This window comes from Epinephelus fuscoguttatus, linkage group LG16 (assembly GCF_011397635.1).
Source record: "Epinephelus fuscoguttatus linkage group LG16, E.fuscoguttatus.final_Chr_v1".
Taxonomy (NCBI): Eukaryota; Metazoa; Chordata; class Actinopteri; order Perciformes; family Serranidae; genus Epinephelus; species Epinephelus fuscoguttatus.
In genome coordinates, this window is record NC_064767.1 from 14832408 (window position 1) to 14848310 (window position 15903).

General features: G+C 39.0%; 1 protein-coding gene across 2 annotated transcripts in view; it reads right to left on the minus strand.

Moving 5' to 3' along the window:
- Nucleotides 1–15903, minus strand: part of LOC125903057 (glutamate receptor ionotropic, delta-1-like) — a 123393-nt gene that overhangs the window by 76972 nt on the left and 30518 nt on the right. The gene's annotated exons all lie outside the window — the stretch shown is intronic.

The window sequence follows — 15903 nt, forward strand, 5'->3', positions numbered from 1 at the left end:
GCTTCTTGTTTGCCAATGATTTCATCACTGTTGTGAAGACACACTGGGTTTGTGAAATCGTTCTTAGAATGTGTGATTCTTTCAAACTAAATAACTCCATGACACCAACGGGTAATTGTTTTATACTGCAGTTAGGGCAGAATAGTCATTTTTTATTATTAATAAATATATCAACTATTTTTAAACTATCCAGTTACTCAATCAATCATAAACTATTTTTAAACTTTTTTCAATTCTAAACTTTTAAGACTTTTTTTTATGCCACTCAAAACTAAATTCAACACCAATTCCTCACCAAAATTGAAGGAAAAAACATGATCCCTCCTCAGTTGCTCTTCCTGAACTTTCTAACCCCCCCCCCATTAATTGAATTGAACTGACACCAATTACTTCTGGACAATTCAGCCCAAATGTTTTTGAAACATGTGACTTTCTTGTCTTGTGGCAGAGACAAGGGTGAACAGAACGTGGAAATATCTGTCATTTGTGTGCAAGTTTTCTCTGCAATTTTTTGTGTCTCACTCTTCATGTGGCCTTGCTTCCCATCGTGCTGAGTTTGAAAAACCTTTTGCATAAAAATACAAGCCTTGTATGCATTGCCTTGAATTGGTTTCATCCATGCCATGAAATCTTAATTAAATAGCCAACTGGCACTGCAGTGCAGCTCAATGGCAGACAGTGGATCCTCTGCTCTAAGCACCCCAGTCAGAGACAAAACATAGGTGTTGTTGGTTCCACTACCCTGATCTGGGGGTTAATGTGAGAGGTGTTCTGTAAATTATTGGAAAAAAGAATATAGAAGTTACCAATTATTTTCAGATTTTACAATGTAACATCAGAAAAGAAATCTTATTTCCCATATCTTCCCATTTTTAAGACTTTTAAAAAACTGAAGACAAGTCAATCGAAACTAAGGTCTTGTTTTAAGATTAATGAATTCCACTCCTTTTAAGACTTTTAAGGAACAGCGGGAGTCCTGGTGCCATCAGAAATTTGTTAAAATTGCCCTTCAGAGTTTACTTAGAGCAACTTAGATGATGGCTTTGATTTGTTTGTTTTTCAAAACATTCAAAAACACCACTTTATTTGCTTATAATGATATTAAAACACAGAAAATCTGCAAATCCTCATATTCGTCAACTAAAAAAAAGAACATTTTGTGCTTGATAAATGACTTGAATTAATTTATTGCTGCTCAAAATTACTGTCACTTCATTTTCTGTTGAAAACTAATCTGACTGACTAATCCATTAATCAAACGCATCCATGTATTAATCACTTCAGCTCGAACTGTATTGTTTGTGTTGTCAGTCCATTTCCTGTGTAGGGTAGCAAACTAACAATTACTTTCGGTATGATTTTAATTATTATCTTAATTAAAGCTGTAGTGGGTAACTTTTTCAAAATAATAACTTTCTGTCATATTTGCTAAAACTGTCACTACATTCAAACAGGAGGCCATGAGACAAATAATCTGTGGGGAAAAAACAACATGCTCCTCTGCCTCCTTGAAGTGCTTCTAATGAAATCCACCAAATGAGAAAACAAACCACAAATCAGAGCCGAGGAGCCTCTAAAGCAGCTGTCAGTAATGTCAATCATTGTTTGTGATTTTCAGTCAAACTAGGCAACGCTGATCAAATATGAATCAAGATTACATTACTGCACTGAGTCATTTTTGCCCCAAATGTTTCCAGAAACAAATTTGTGTGTACTGTTTAGCTGTAAACTGAGGAAGTTTGTGACTGATGATGATATACTGCCAGAGCTGATTGTAGAAGAAGACTGCAGAAGAATGTAATGGATTACACACAGTATTTATGAAGGCTCAATCAAGAAGATTCTGAGGATGTCTTTGTCTAAACCTTGTGCTTAACCCAAACAGTGAGGGCAACGCTTCTTCCTCTAACCTGCTATAGCAACAGACCCAGCCAACGCCCCTTATCTGGGCAGCTGTGCTCCTTCCGTCAGAGCTGGGAGACCATAGAGCAGCCTGACCTCGCAACCTCTTTTAAAGCCTGCTGCTGACCTGACCGTGACTTTAAGGCTAAGCTGACTTAAACCCAGTTCAGACCAATGATGCGCGATGAGATGAAACCTTTTAGAACGTTGCAGAGAAAAGTTGCAGTGGTGTGAACTGGCTGTCTGAGCTCAATTCAAGCCGGCTGATGGTGTCACCTGCAACTCAGCTGGTTAAATCGCCGGCAGCTGGTTTTAGAATGTAAGGCACGTTGCCTGTTTCTACAGCCAATCAGCTTGTAGTGAAGTCCACTGGTCAAGTTAAAATGACAGCAGACGGTGCATTTGCTTGCTGTGCCAGGTGCTCTGTCCCCGCTGATACCTCTGTTTCTATCCTCACATGTGCCGGTGTATGTGTTTATGCCCCCTAACACACACACACACACACACACACACACACATACATTCTCATAGACTGACTAATTGGCACTGCTTATTTATATCACTGTGGTGTATTTATAATGAATACAGTCCATCTGATGCTCGTTTTATGTTTTTCTCCGTTTCATCACTCCTACAAATGCAGCTGTAGCCAGTATCTCACAGTCACTATCCTCATTCATATTTCAGAAGCTACAAATTATATTCAGCCACAAAATAAGCCTGAAAAGCTGCAAATCAGAAAAGAAGTAAAGAGAGTTGTTGCATAGAGATGATACACCATCTCATCTAGTTGCATTGGTGTAAACTGGCTGGTTTTTAGAACGTTGCAGAATGATGCGTTGGAAGTAGCTGCATGTTTGAACTCGTCTTGTCACGATTCTTTGGTCTGAACTGGGCTTTACATTACCTTTGCAGACTGAGAATGAGGGTTCCAACAGAGCTGTGTGTTAAAAGCAGTCTAGCCAAAACCACTGCCCACCGGCCAGAGCAAACATCCTTTTTTTACAGCGCGACAGTGCACTAAAGTGTTTCTGAAAACATCTGAGGCAAGAAATAGGCAAAGCACTGACAGAAACTTAATTAATATTTGATAAGCGCTGGCTAGTTTGGCAGTTTGACTGCAGTTTATGAGCAGTGATTGACATGACTGACATTAAAGAGTCCTCTGCTCTGACTGATTGTTTTCCAAAAGCTACAGTAGGTTCTAGCAGATGCCATCAGAGGCATAACGAGGAGTAGGAGGAACGTCATATGACAAAAAGTTACTTTAATAAGTTACCAACTATAGTCGTAACTCAAATTATTTATCAGATGCAAAGGGGAAGACTTCAAAAACACTCAACAGTCAACAAACCCCAAAGATATTCAGTTTACAATCACATATGATAAGGCAAAGCAGCAAATTTCATATCTGAGATGCTATAAGCAGAGACCTTTTGGAGTTTTTACTTGCAAAATGATGAATTTATCACAAAAACAGTTACCTGTTATTTATCTGTGGATCAAGAAATCCACTTACCACACTTTTAGGTTTCTTTTATATCATATCTGAATATTTATTTTCCAGATTTGACTGTTTATAGCAAACTTTTTTCCACAGTTCCCGTCACCACTGTCACCTCCTCCACTGCAACAAAGCTGGTGCCAGAGCTGATTTAGGCCTATATGGAAATATGTAATATTTTTGATGTTTCTCCACGGTAACATAGTAAAAGACCTTTAAAGGATTGTCCCTGACAGCTCTCTCTGACACACGCAAGCATGGTGACTGTAGCATTAATGATTAAAATGAATGAAAAATGGAACAGCGTGGAGGACTAATCAGGGGAATGGATAGGCTGTCTGTAGCATTCTGCTCCGCTACCCACCGGTCAACTCAATCAGCTTTCAAAAGGAAAGGGGGGAGAGGAAAAAAGCACACACAAGCTCTCTATTGACTGCCAAGCATCACCATGGCAACACTCAGCCTTCTTTCCCATTTTCTCTTCTTTTTTATCTGTTTCTACAAATCTTTTTTTAAAAAACGCTTTCATTAACATGGTTCTGTAATTATTGCATTTTTTTCCAGTGCAAAAACATTTTAATTGCAGCTTCAAATATGGTTATTTTTCACTAGATGTGTTTGTCTGTTTTTGTTCCTTAACTATGCACACAGTATCTGTATAGCTGCTAGCAGTGCTGAGTACAGTATGGTCGATACAACACGCCTGGTTAAACTTTTAAGGTAACAAACACAAAGCAAACACAAAGCTGACACTGTGCATCCCTGCAATGCTACATTTTCCTTTTTTTTTTTTTAAAGTGCATTTTATAGTTGTACTCTTTAGTATCCTTTGTTCTAAAACTAAGATGGATGCTGCCTAAATAGTACAACTATGACAGAAATAAATAAATGATGTTAAATGCTGCTTTTAAGGAGTAGGAGTATCTTCTCAGTGAAAAAAAAAGATAAAATACAATTATGGAAACAGATGTGGGTGCACAGATAACAGAAAAGCTGCCTTTCAGAAATTATAATCATTCCCCCTTCCATTCCCCTAAGACAAGTTTTGATCACTGAAAGGTTAATGTTGGTAACTTTTCTTAATATGATGAAAGTGCAGATCTAAAACAATGAGACAAAATACTATTTCGAGACTTGAAACAAAGAAAATTCAAGACAATCGAGCAAGACAGAAAAAGACAGCCACGGCTGCTGATATCCTGGTATAATGCATCCCCCTAGTTTCTCGTTATCACTTAATAGGTAGTGTTTACAGAGAGGCTGATCTTCATTTGTCTGTATAATGAACCATTCGCAATACTGCTGAATTTACACTGCAGTGCACAACAGTCCTCAACACAAAGCCAAGTATCCTGAACTGCTTTTGTTGCAGCATCAAAGATATGGAAAATTCCTCAGATGTTTTATGTTTTCAGCAGCCACCTTGCTGATTGAAGCACTTATCCCTCAGGAAAATATCCATCATTTCAAGGGTCCGCAGAAGTGCTGCAACATGTGTTAATCAACATGTGCTGTGTACGGTCTCAAAGAAAGGTCAGTATAAGGTGGGCAGCACAAACAAACAGAGGTCTGTTGCTAATTATGGGAGGATTTAACATGCGGTTCACTGTGTTGTTTATGGTACAGTTCAGACATCTGTTTGTGTACCAGATTGATATGTGTAAAGCTTTACTGATCAGGAAAATGGACATGTTTTTACAACTGGAAAGTTCACTACGATTGCAAGGTAAACAGTAGAAATACAGCATTCAAGTTACAAAGTAATGTACCAGAGATGTGCGCTTGCATGTACCTGTATAGCGCCTTTCTAGTATTCTGACCACTCAAAGCGCTTTTTACACTACGAGTCACATTCACCCATTCACACACAGTCCCACACTGGTGGCTGAGGCTACTAACACAGCTTTAACACACTCACACGCCGATGGAACAGCCACCAGAAGCACTGTGGGGCTCAGTATCTTGCTCAAGGGAACTTCGACACGTGGACTGGAGGTGCGAGAGGATCAAACAGCTGTCAACCCGCTCTACCTCTTGAGCCACAGCCAGCAAACATAGTGTCTTTTCAGATGAAATCGTCTTAGGTCCGAGGTCCAGGCACTGGATCATAGTGTAAAGTAAAATTTTCAGTAATCCAATTTTTTAGCTGTAAATATCTAAAACATTCTTGGTTTGTCAATGTAAATTTATTTTTAAGTTCAGTAAATGATTGTACCCCCTTATGCATGATTATATCTGATAAATATTTAATCCCTTTACCCTCCAAGGGACCCAGTTAAGCTCCACATTTTGAAATTTTATTGACTTCAAATATTCCAAAGCCCTATCATGTTCTTTCAACATCCAGTTTTGTTTTTAATGCGCTAACTGGCTAACTGGCTAACTAGCATCTTGAATCCGTCCTCTCAGTCTTCCAGTTTCCTTTTATGAATGACAAATACAGACTACCACCGACTGCTATTGTAGTCTTTGTGGTGTGCTCAGAGTCAACACTTTGGCCAAGACGCAGGCAACATGCAGCAACTATGCAGTTGGCCTTTATCTCCATTAGCACTTTGATGTCGGTTTGGTGTTTCTGGGCTTTCATACTTAAATAGGATTAAAATACAGTTGAAACAGGAGGAATCAGAAATAAATCCCTTAGTTCCCATTTCCACCAAACACTTTCAGTATGGTACCTTTGGAACCAAAAGTAACCCTTCAGACATGGTACCTAGACCCTAGTGTTTCCACTGCAAACAGTACCCTTAAATGTGGGCAGGGTTGTTGTCACTCACTGCTCCATCCAGCACTGTATTTCCTCATCACCTGTGACACAGAGGGAAGTCTGCACCTTGTTTATTGTCCACAGAACGAGGCTGCACGCCGACATATTCAGAACAAAATAAAACAGGTTGCAGTGAGAGTCTCTCTCCACTGAATATTTAAAAATAGTGGGATTTAGTCCTTCTCAGGCAAACTCAGGGGTTTAGTGTTGCCGGAGCCCATAGGCAAGATGCTCCACAGCACTTTTTTTTTTCTTCTTTAAGTAAGTAGAATATATGCCATTCACATAATCCGGTCAAATTAATATACCTAAACACTTGAAGATCCACTCATTACTAAAAGTGTATGTCATATAAAAAATAAAGTGATGGTCAAAGTTGTCGCAGTGAAATTCAAGGTGTGTTAACCGGTTCATGCCAGCTCATGCATTGAGTGAGTGGGGCAAAAATGGGGACGGTACAGAACGGTTCCATTGGTACCATCCACAACTTTTCACAGTGTAAACCGTAAAAAATCATACCAAACTGAACTATACCGTGGTGGAAGCAGGACTTCATAAAAAACTTACTTCAAATAAAAGCCTCATTCTCTTGCTGGAACTGAGATAAATAATGTGGGAATTTGTAGTAGTCATGTATCTGTATGAATAATATGATTTGCACAGTTATTAAAGGGATAGTGCACCCAAAAATGAAAATGCAGCCATTGTCTAATCACCAATATGCCAATGGAGGCTCAGGTGAAGTTTTAGAGTCCTAACAACACTTGCAGAGATCCAAGGGGAGAGGGGGTAGCAACACAACTCCACCTAATGGAGGCTGACGATGCCCCAGATTCAGATGTCCAAAAACACATAACTGAAACCACAAAATATCCTGGGATCTCCACAAGTGTTGTGAGGACTCTAAAACTTCACCTGAGCCTCCATCGGCACATGGGTGAGTAGATAATGGCTGAATTTTCATTTTTGGGTGCACTATACCTTTAAGTAGCAGTGTCACTGTACAGAGTCCACAGGTACATAGTAATTTCCCCTGGCAAACACACACAGGTTTCTCTGCCCACTGTGTAGGCCACACTCGGCCACACTGCACCTCAGTGTGCACTGATATGGCAGAAGATTACTAAGAATGTGCTCTGTCTGAGGAAAGGTTGAAAGCTTACACTCTCCACCTCAGACGCGCCTCCGAATTCCCAATCAGCGGCAAATATATGCAGCAGCTGTGGTGTTAAATCAATGTTTTATATGCAATACCTGTGAAGTCCTGTGGCAATTCACATTTAGAAAGGTGTCAGGCAGAGGGTGCCCAGAGGGGGTGCCTCCTATTTGCAGCAGAATCAATTAGATCAGCACATACTGTATTCTCTTTAGAATGACAGGATTGCACAGAGCACTGTCAGCAAGATAAAGGACTGTTTTTTTACACTGTGAGGACTTCTGATCATCAGTTTGTCCAGTGGGACACTGATACAGTCTCCCCTGCTGCAAAAACAAAATGACCCTTGTTCTGTGCTCCTGCAGGTCACTACAGATAACAAATGTACAGCGTCAGACATACAGTGGGAACAGAAGTGGCGGCAAATGAAAGAAAAGTAAAGAAAGTAAATCACAGAGTTTACTGATGAGCATCTGATAAGAGCATTGTGTGTACTAGTTTCAGAGGCGTGACAGTCTCCCCTCTGAGTCTTTGATGGTGTAACACCAGGAGGAGTATTTCCTGATATACAAACAGCAATTATTTAGAGAAAAAAGGTTTACTGATTTATGTGCTTGGATTAAACTAAATGGAACTGGATGTGTCAACACTGGGAGGGAGAGGGGACTTTAATTTGTCACCTGTTCTGACATCCTTTTGAAACAGCATTCAGTAACATGTAACAGAAAGCATTTTGTCAGAGTGCCTTCAGATAAGCTTTTATGAATATTGACTATTACTAAATCAATCAGACACTAGCCAGCAAGAGTGGAAATGATTCCAGTTATGAAATGGTAAAATATAATTCTCAGGAGGAAGCAAAAATGAGTTTAAAGTTCCTCTCTGAGTGCTGATTAAACCCCTAAAAACTCATCTCTTTTCATCAAACTGTGATATATTCAGAAGTTTGGTTTCATGAAAAAAAAATCCTTTAATGCCTTAAAATGGCTCAGATGTAACTCTACACCTCTGTCTCATTTAGTATGGGCTCATCTATAAAAATGTAAATTAGTCCCAGCCACCATCCCCACCCACCCTCTGCCGCTCGCCTGCAGCTCGAGCAAACCTGCTCTCCTGCCACTCTGCTCATCACTCTCTACAACATCAGAAACGTAACGTCAAACATCAAACAGCTGATGATGTGTTGCTCATGTTCGATAAACCTTGTTCCAGATCACCAGCTCTGACAAGCTGAAGGGAAAGAAAAAGTGAAACTTAGCTTGCAGAACACTGATACTTTGCTACACCTGGCCTCCACTCTGATACCCCTTGTTGTGCAACTGTGCAGGATTGGTTCCTCAGGTATGTGATGTATGAAACCCTCAAAGTCAGAATCTATGTTTTTAATTTGAAAGCAGAAAAGCTCAGTCATGGTGTTGACTTTTGCAATTCTGTCCTCTTTGGTCTCCCTCTCAAGTGTCAACATAAACTCCATTTGGTCCAGAACTCAGCCACCCTTCATAGATCATATCACTCCTGTTCTCCAACAGCTTCACTGGCTCCCCTCAAGATTCTGCCTCTCACCTTAAAGGCACTTCATTATCAAGCCCCTTCCGTCCTGTCTGAACTCCTTCATATCTACACACACTCTCCCATACTCTTAGATCCTCTTCTGCAATTCAACTCACATCACCCTCTTCCTGCCTGACTACCACTGGTTCTAGAGCCTTCAGCCGTTCTGCCCCTCACCTTTAGGACTCTCACCCCCAAGACATTTGCAATATTGACTCCCTTTCCACTTCAAATCCCGTCTGAAAACACACCTTTTCAATCCGGCATATTCGGTCTGATTTAATGAAGACATACATATGGTGACCTGCGGTTATGATGACTTTATGATGATGATTTTTATACCTCATTTTTATAATTATGACTTTTGTCTAGTTATTTTATTAACTTATTATTGTATAGTACAGAATTGTTTGATCTATGGATACACTGCTGCTTGTTTATTTTTCTGTGTGTCTTGTAAGGTGCCCTTGAGTGCTTTGAAAGGCGCCTATAATAATTATTATTTTTATTATTTTGCACTCATGATATGTCTTGTGTAGGGCTATGACTTTTGCGGAAAACACACATGGACACACATGAAATTTGACAGTAAAAATCAAATCAGCTATAAAACATGTAATATTGTGGAATTTGCCAAATATGGATGCAATTTATAATAATAACAATACGTTGTATTTATATGGTGCTTTTCGGGATACTAAAAGACGCTTTACAGAGAACAGCAGCAATAAGAATAAAATTAAAAATCCATAGTGAGGTATGGAGGGAAATAGTACAGAAAAGGCGAAGTACACTGAATTTAGAGGTTATATGCAGTTTTGCAATGGTGTATTTTGAGGGTTTTATAAATTAGTATTAAAATCAAACTATACCCTTTCACAGCGCCATAGCCTAATGAACAAAACAAACAAAATCAAATGAATAAATTTTGCTGCTTTGTTTTGCTGTCATTTACAGGCATGCTGCTTCTGCTCTTTGTGTTGGTGTTTCCCCGAGGGCGGGGCTCAGCTCCTCTACACACACCTGGTGTACAACATTATGTTGGGTCAGTAAAAAACAGTCAACCAGCTAATAGGGCTCATCTGCTCTACTCTCTCAGACTAAGTCCTGCTCTGCCTGTGTCAGTTTTCAACTTTAACGTAAGCTGGTTTGACTGTGGAGAAGCAAGTGACGGCTAATGTTAGCTTGACCGAAGTCTTTTACTCAGTCAGCCAAGCCGGATCTAGGCTTGTCCCCCTGTGCTTCTTGAGTGGTTGAGAGGCAGCGTCTGATGTTCTGATGTTTCTGTTCTATTCAAGTTTATTCATCATTGAAGTTTTTATTTATTCATTTATTTATTTTACATTATTAATTGTGGTTTTATTGCTTTTTAATTTTTGTTGCCACTTTCACGCAAGTTTCTCTTTGGGTTTTTTCTGCATGTAAGCGCTGTTATTTTATATTGTCTTACTTGGCTACATTGTAAATGAGATCTCTACCTAAGAGTATTTCCGAGTTAAAATAAAGGTTAAATGAAAGTGTAAATGCACTGACACTGCCCAGGATACACATACATCTACATCTGCTTTTCAAACAAGGTGTTAATACAGTAAAAATACACAAATGAAAATAAGGTTACTTAGATCATATTCACAGGAACTTAAAACACATTACCCACTAAAATGTGAAGGAAATTATCCTGACGTGTGGATGACAGTGAACATTATTGTTTCACCCTCAGTCATCCAAAAAAACTGAGTAATTCAACAAAGCAGCTAAAAGCAGAGCAGCATGATGCTCAGATGTGAAACACTTATTTTACAAAAGGATGTGATGTTTTCTAACTGAATTAAAATACTTTCTTTTATTAAAAAAGCAATATTGTATTACATCACATTAATTAATATTAACTAAACTTTGAGTATTATTTTAAGTAAATTGTTGAAATTTTACAGATCCACCACATGATTAGACACATTTTCTGGTGACAAAATGTACTTAAATCATTAAACACAGAATTCAGAAAAATTAAAATGGAAAACACCTAATCTGGCAAATTTCATAGGGCACTCCTCACAGTATATAAAGACCACCATGTGGACATTGTAACAAGGCTTAAGACTTGATTTTCACTGAAGGGGATCTTTAAGTAACATCATCAAAAAAGCAATAAAGGCTCCACTTGGTGACATGACTTGCATGGATATATTAGATATTAATTATACATTGGCACAGCTGGTGAGAGGTGCGTCTGAGGAGACATTCATCAATCAGCCCCGTATAAGCTCTGACAATTAAGACATGAAACATGGCAAAGCAATGAAGTCTACAAAATCCATTGTGTTGATTTGCCACCATGCAACTTGCAATGACACAACCTGGCAATATGTTGTTACTTTTTTACCCCCTCACTTAATCATCTGTTTTATCGCACCTGTATGGAGATTTTTCGTTTTGATGTGGTTGGCAGGTGAATAGCATGATGCTTAAAAAAATAAATAAGAAAAAAAAAGTTCGAGCAGGTGCTTTGAGGGATGCTTTGTTACACAATTTAGAGTTCAGCTTGCAAGAGAGCAGCAGAATTTTCATTTTCAGAGCAGGAATGCAAAAAAAAAAAAAAAAAACCTCTGAAGATGAAAATCACTGCAGTCTGGTACTGATTTTCATGCTGGGCAGAAATTCTGGCAACTGTGCACACTCTCAGTGTTTGTGTGAGACACTAAATAAGTGCATATCTGCATAATGACTGAGGCACAAATCATTAGAGGTCAGCTGATGACCTGTTGTGATTACGTAAACTCTTGTGTGCCTCAGCCTGTGGTTTTAACCCCTGTTGGCGTGTGAATGATATTAATTGACTTTGCATTATATCCAATCGATTGAAATTCTGATGGTGTTCGCTGCCGCTGCACATCATTTTTGTTTAGCCCTGCGAGGAGTGCACTTCACTGACCTCTGTGATTGTGACTGAAGTGTACACATCTTAAGCGCTTTCTAATGAGGAAACAAACAGAGGACAAAAACACAAATGTTACTGTGATAATGTTTATGTCAATTAATCACAGCGTGGTGCTCCATCTACTCTATCATCACCTGAAACCCTTTAAAAACTTCAACTTCTATCACAGTGAATATTTATGATTAAATAACAAACACTTAAAGTTAAAAGACATCTTTTAGGATTATTTATCAAGACTTTAACATTAAAAAAAAAAATCAGCTAATCTGCTTCATCAGGACCGTGTGAGTGTGGCCTTTGATTCACTACATGGCCAACTAACCCTCTTCAAAGCAATGGGAACAAAAACAGAAACCTCAAATGTACCACGACCAAAACTGTTTTAACTTTGGCAAAAAAAAAAAAAAAAAAAGTAAAGAACTAACCGAGAAAACAACATTTAACAGCATAAAGACTGAAAAGACTTATGTTAATACGCTGTGCTGATGTTGTTCAAGTGGCAAATATGTGAATGTACTCGCAAAGATTCAATTTTGAAAAAAGTCCGAGGATGCGACATGACCTTGTCTGTGTACGTCTGCTGCCTTTCATATCTCGAAAAAGTGTTTCATTAGCGACGGCGTTAACCTGAAACTAAATTCTTTGCAAAGGCAGGTGGGAGAAAAGCACAGAAAAGAAGTGACAATGTGTAAAAGGAGGCACATCGTGGAGGAAAAAGGCAGCACTCGCAACACTAATAACTCCCCTACTGATAATGCAATGTCCGTACCTCTCACATGTAGTATTTATGGTGTTTAAAAAATGGTGTGGTGTCTTGAGAACAGTCAGCATTGGTTAATTAAAAACACAAAACACCCTCAGGCTTTGCAAATGAACTAAAGAAGATTCAAGTCTTTTCATCAGCAGGTTGAAACTTTGACATTGTCTTGCTTTGCAAATTGAATACATACTCAAATAAAGAGGCCACAGTATTTTAATTTACACAGCATAATAACATCCATTTAAAGACTGTAATGTATACATAGCTTACAGCAAGGATTATATTCTTTTATCACAGTAGCCTATCAACTTATCAACTTACTGGGGGTTTTTCCCAGAACAAAAATAGCTGTCGCTTTGAGTGGATGTTAAACTGGATAGTATATTTTTTCTGCAGTTCAGAGCGACTAGTCAGGTGAAAATACAAAATAGGCAAACATACATCTAAAGCACTTTGTATCAGCCACAGGGGAAAATCCATCCATCACCTTTATTACAACTCTTCTCTCCTTTCATGCGCGTTTGAATATCAAACCAGCAGCCCATGGGACACTGACAACAAAACACCCCCTCACTCCTCCAGATAAAAACAGTAACTGTAAACATGGGCACAACAAAGTGGATACAGTACAAGTCACCAAAGGTGTCCTTGAAATAGTTTTTCTTTATACAGACCAAAATTGTGATGCCTCAGTCAGTTAAAGGACTCGTGTCGTGTGATATACTGATACTAGAAAGGTATCACAATAACTCTGCCATTAAAAATGGTGCAACATCCGATTTTATTAATGCTGGCACTTTGAGAGTGATTTTTTAGAGCAGTATCTCCTATTAGTTCCTGTGATTTGTGTCGATGAGCGGGGCAGTGGGTGAGCGCGGTGCACGCAGGGTTCCACATTAAGGCTTTCACAGGGCAAGTAAAAGAGTGTTTATAAAAGCGAATGCCTCATTCATTTGTCAAATTAGGCGATTAAAAAATAAACGTGATGTTCTGTAACATCTGAAATTTAAACTGTTGACTGTGACGCTAGAGCAGAGCTTTTCTGAGCTGCGTGTGTGAGTCAGTCTCACCACAATGTGTTGAACAAGACTGATGAGAACAATCAGACATACTGGACACTAAAGAAGTTAACTCTGGGGTCAGTGATGTCACATAAGATATGACCTTACTAACATTGAATATCTCCGAAACACTGCGTCAGACAGGCTTACATTTTTTGCCCAGAAAGTAACGGTCATAGTCCAATAGTCTGACCTCATTCCATATCAACATTTGGTCATGGACTTTCCACGTCAACTTATGATGTGCAAGGTACCCTGGGAGCGTTGGTTGATGACGTCCTGTCCTTGTCTGATTTCAAAACACACTTCTGTTTTCACAGGAAATTTAATATTTGCATACAGTCTTTCAAAATAAACGCACTCGGTACAACACTGCGAATTGTCAATTTTTTCCTTCAACAACAAACTCGTGGTTATGCTTAGCCAACACATGCACATGGTTGGGTTCAGACAACAAAAGCATGTGGTTGAGTTCAGGTAAAAAGACCAGGGGTTGACTTTACAATGTTCTGGGAAGTGAACACCAGCCTCCCGGTGAAAAGTCAGTAGTGATTGGACCCATCCACCATCCCTACCACCCACCCTACTCAGACTTCCGCCCCCTTAACTTACATTATCCCGCCGTGTTTCCCCCCGGTGCTTTTTCTTTTTTTGATTATTAAAAAAAGAGACTAAGGTTCCATGTTTTGCCATGCATTACTGCTCCTGAAGTTTTAGATTTTTGCAATGGTATTGTCTTGGGCTGCACAGTGCACAGTCCAAATCGCTGAAGCTATGTTTTTTTTTTTTGGATTAATGTAAAAGTGGATTTTATTGCGTTTGAACCGAGGCAGACCAACCATATCCCCCTTTTTCCAGTCTTTATGCAAAGCTAAGTTAATCGACTGCTGGCTCCAGCTACATATCAGCCGTACAGATGAGAGAGTGGTATCAGTCCTTTCAAACTCTGAGCAAGACAGTAAAATGTTAAACTACGTCTTTAACTTCCATGCCATCCTACATCTAATGTCTAATATTCCAGTATAACCTAATCTGCAATCAGAAAAGTGTAACCTCAGTTTCCATCCTCTTTATAGCTTCTGTTTTTTTTCTGTATCTATCTATTAGTGTGATTTTCTAAACACTGAACGAGCAGCTGTTGTTAACAGGAAGCTGGTGACTGGTCAGATGAGTGTGTTGCGTTTGGTGCCATGGCAACTGAGACCTTGCAAACAAATTGCTTTCAAACAACCAATTTTCTCACTCTAAGTCAAGGTATTTTCAAAAAATGTCCTTTCAAAAAACACTTTTAAAACTAAATCATAAACAACAACATCTGTTTTCCCTTTACTTGAGTCCTTTCCAATTTCACTGACGTAAACTTTTGTTGAAACCTACAAACAGTACTTTGTACCAGCCTCTGCACAAACCAGTGTTCATTTAGTCCCTGTTAACTGCTTTATCCTCTCTTTGCATCTCTTTTCTCTTCTCCCTCTGTGAGACTTTGTAGTCTTGATTCTTGTCTCCTGTATGCACGTCTCTTTCCTCTTACATTTGCAGATTGGTGGTACAGGTCCTAACAGTGTTAGCAGCACCTGGAAGTTGCTCAACATCTTCTCTGACCCACATTTTAAATGTACATTATGTTTCGTTTGTCGCGATATTGTCCTACTCTTCTCCACATTGTAAATCCATTTTAGTATCCATGTACCAGCAGTCCCTGCAGCCAGATTTGTGAAGCTTTAATTGGCCAAATTTTCCTTACCCATTGATTGACAGACATTTGTACACTATGATGGATTAACTGCATCACCATGTGAGAATCACTGGTGCCAAAAATGTATTGAGCGCACATGTTGTACCCTCCAGTTTATAAGTAAATGATGCCAGGTTCCCTGGCCAAAAGCTGTCTGACATTTGGCTTTAATTTCACATATATTACAGAAACAAATAGACTGTTTATCCATTTTGTAATTGTACAATTATTATTTCTGTGCATGTCTCTTATGTCGCTTTTCCTGAGGTTTCTTTCCTTATCCCAGTTTAAAAATGTTCCCCCTTTATTAGAATTGATTAAAGATGATGCATTTTGTAGGCTGGACAAATTTGATCATGATTTGGGGATATGTAAATAGTAGTGAATGGTAAAAATATTAACCAAACACCCATTTTTTCAAAGCAAATGACAGCAATGACAATTGACTACAACGCCGCTTTCTCACTGGACAACACCAACTAATGTTTGGCATTTGTTTTTATTGGGAAGGTCACAACCTGCATTCACA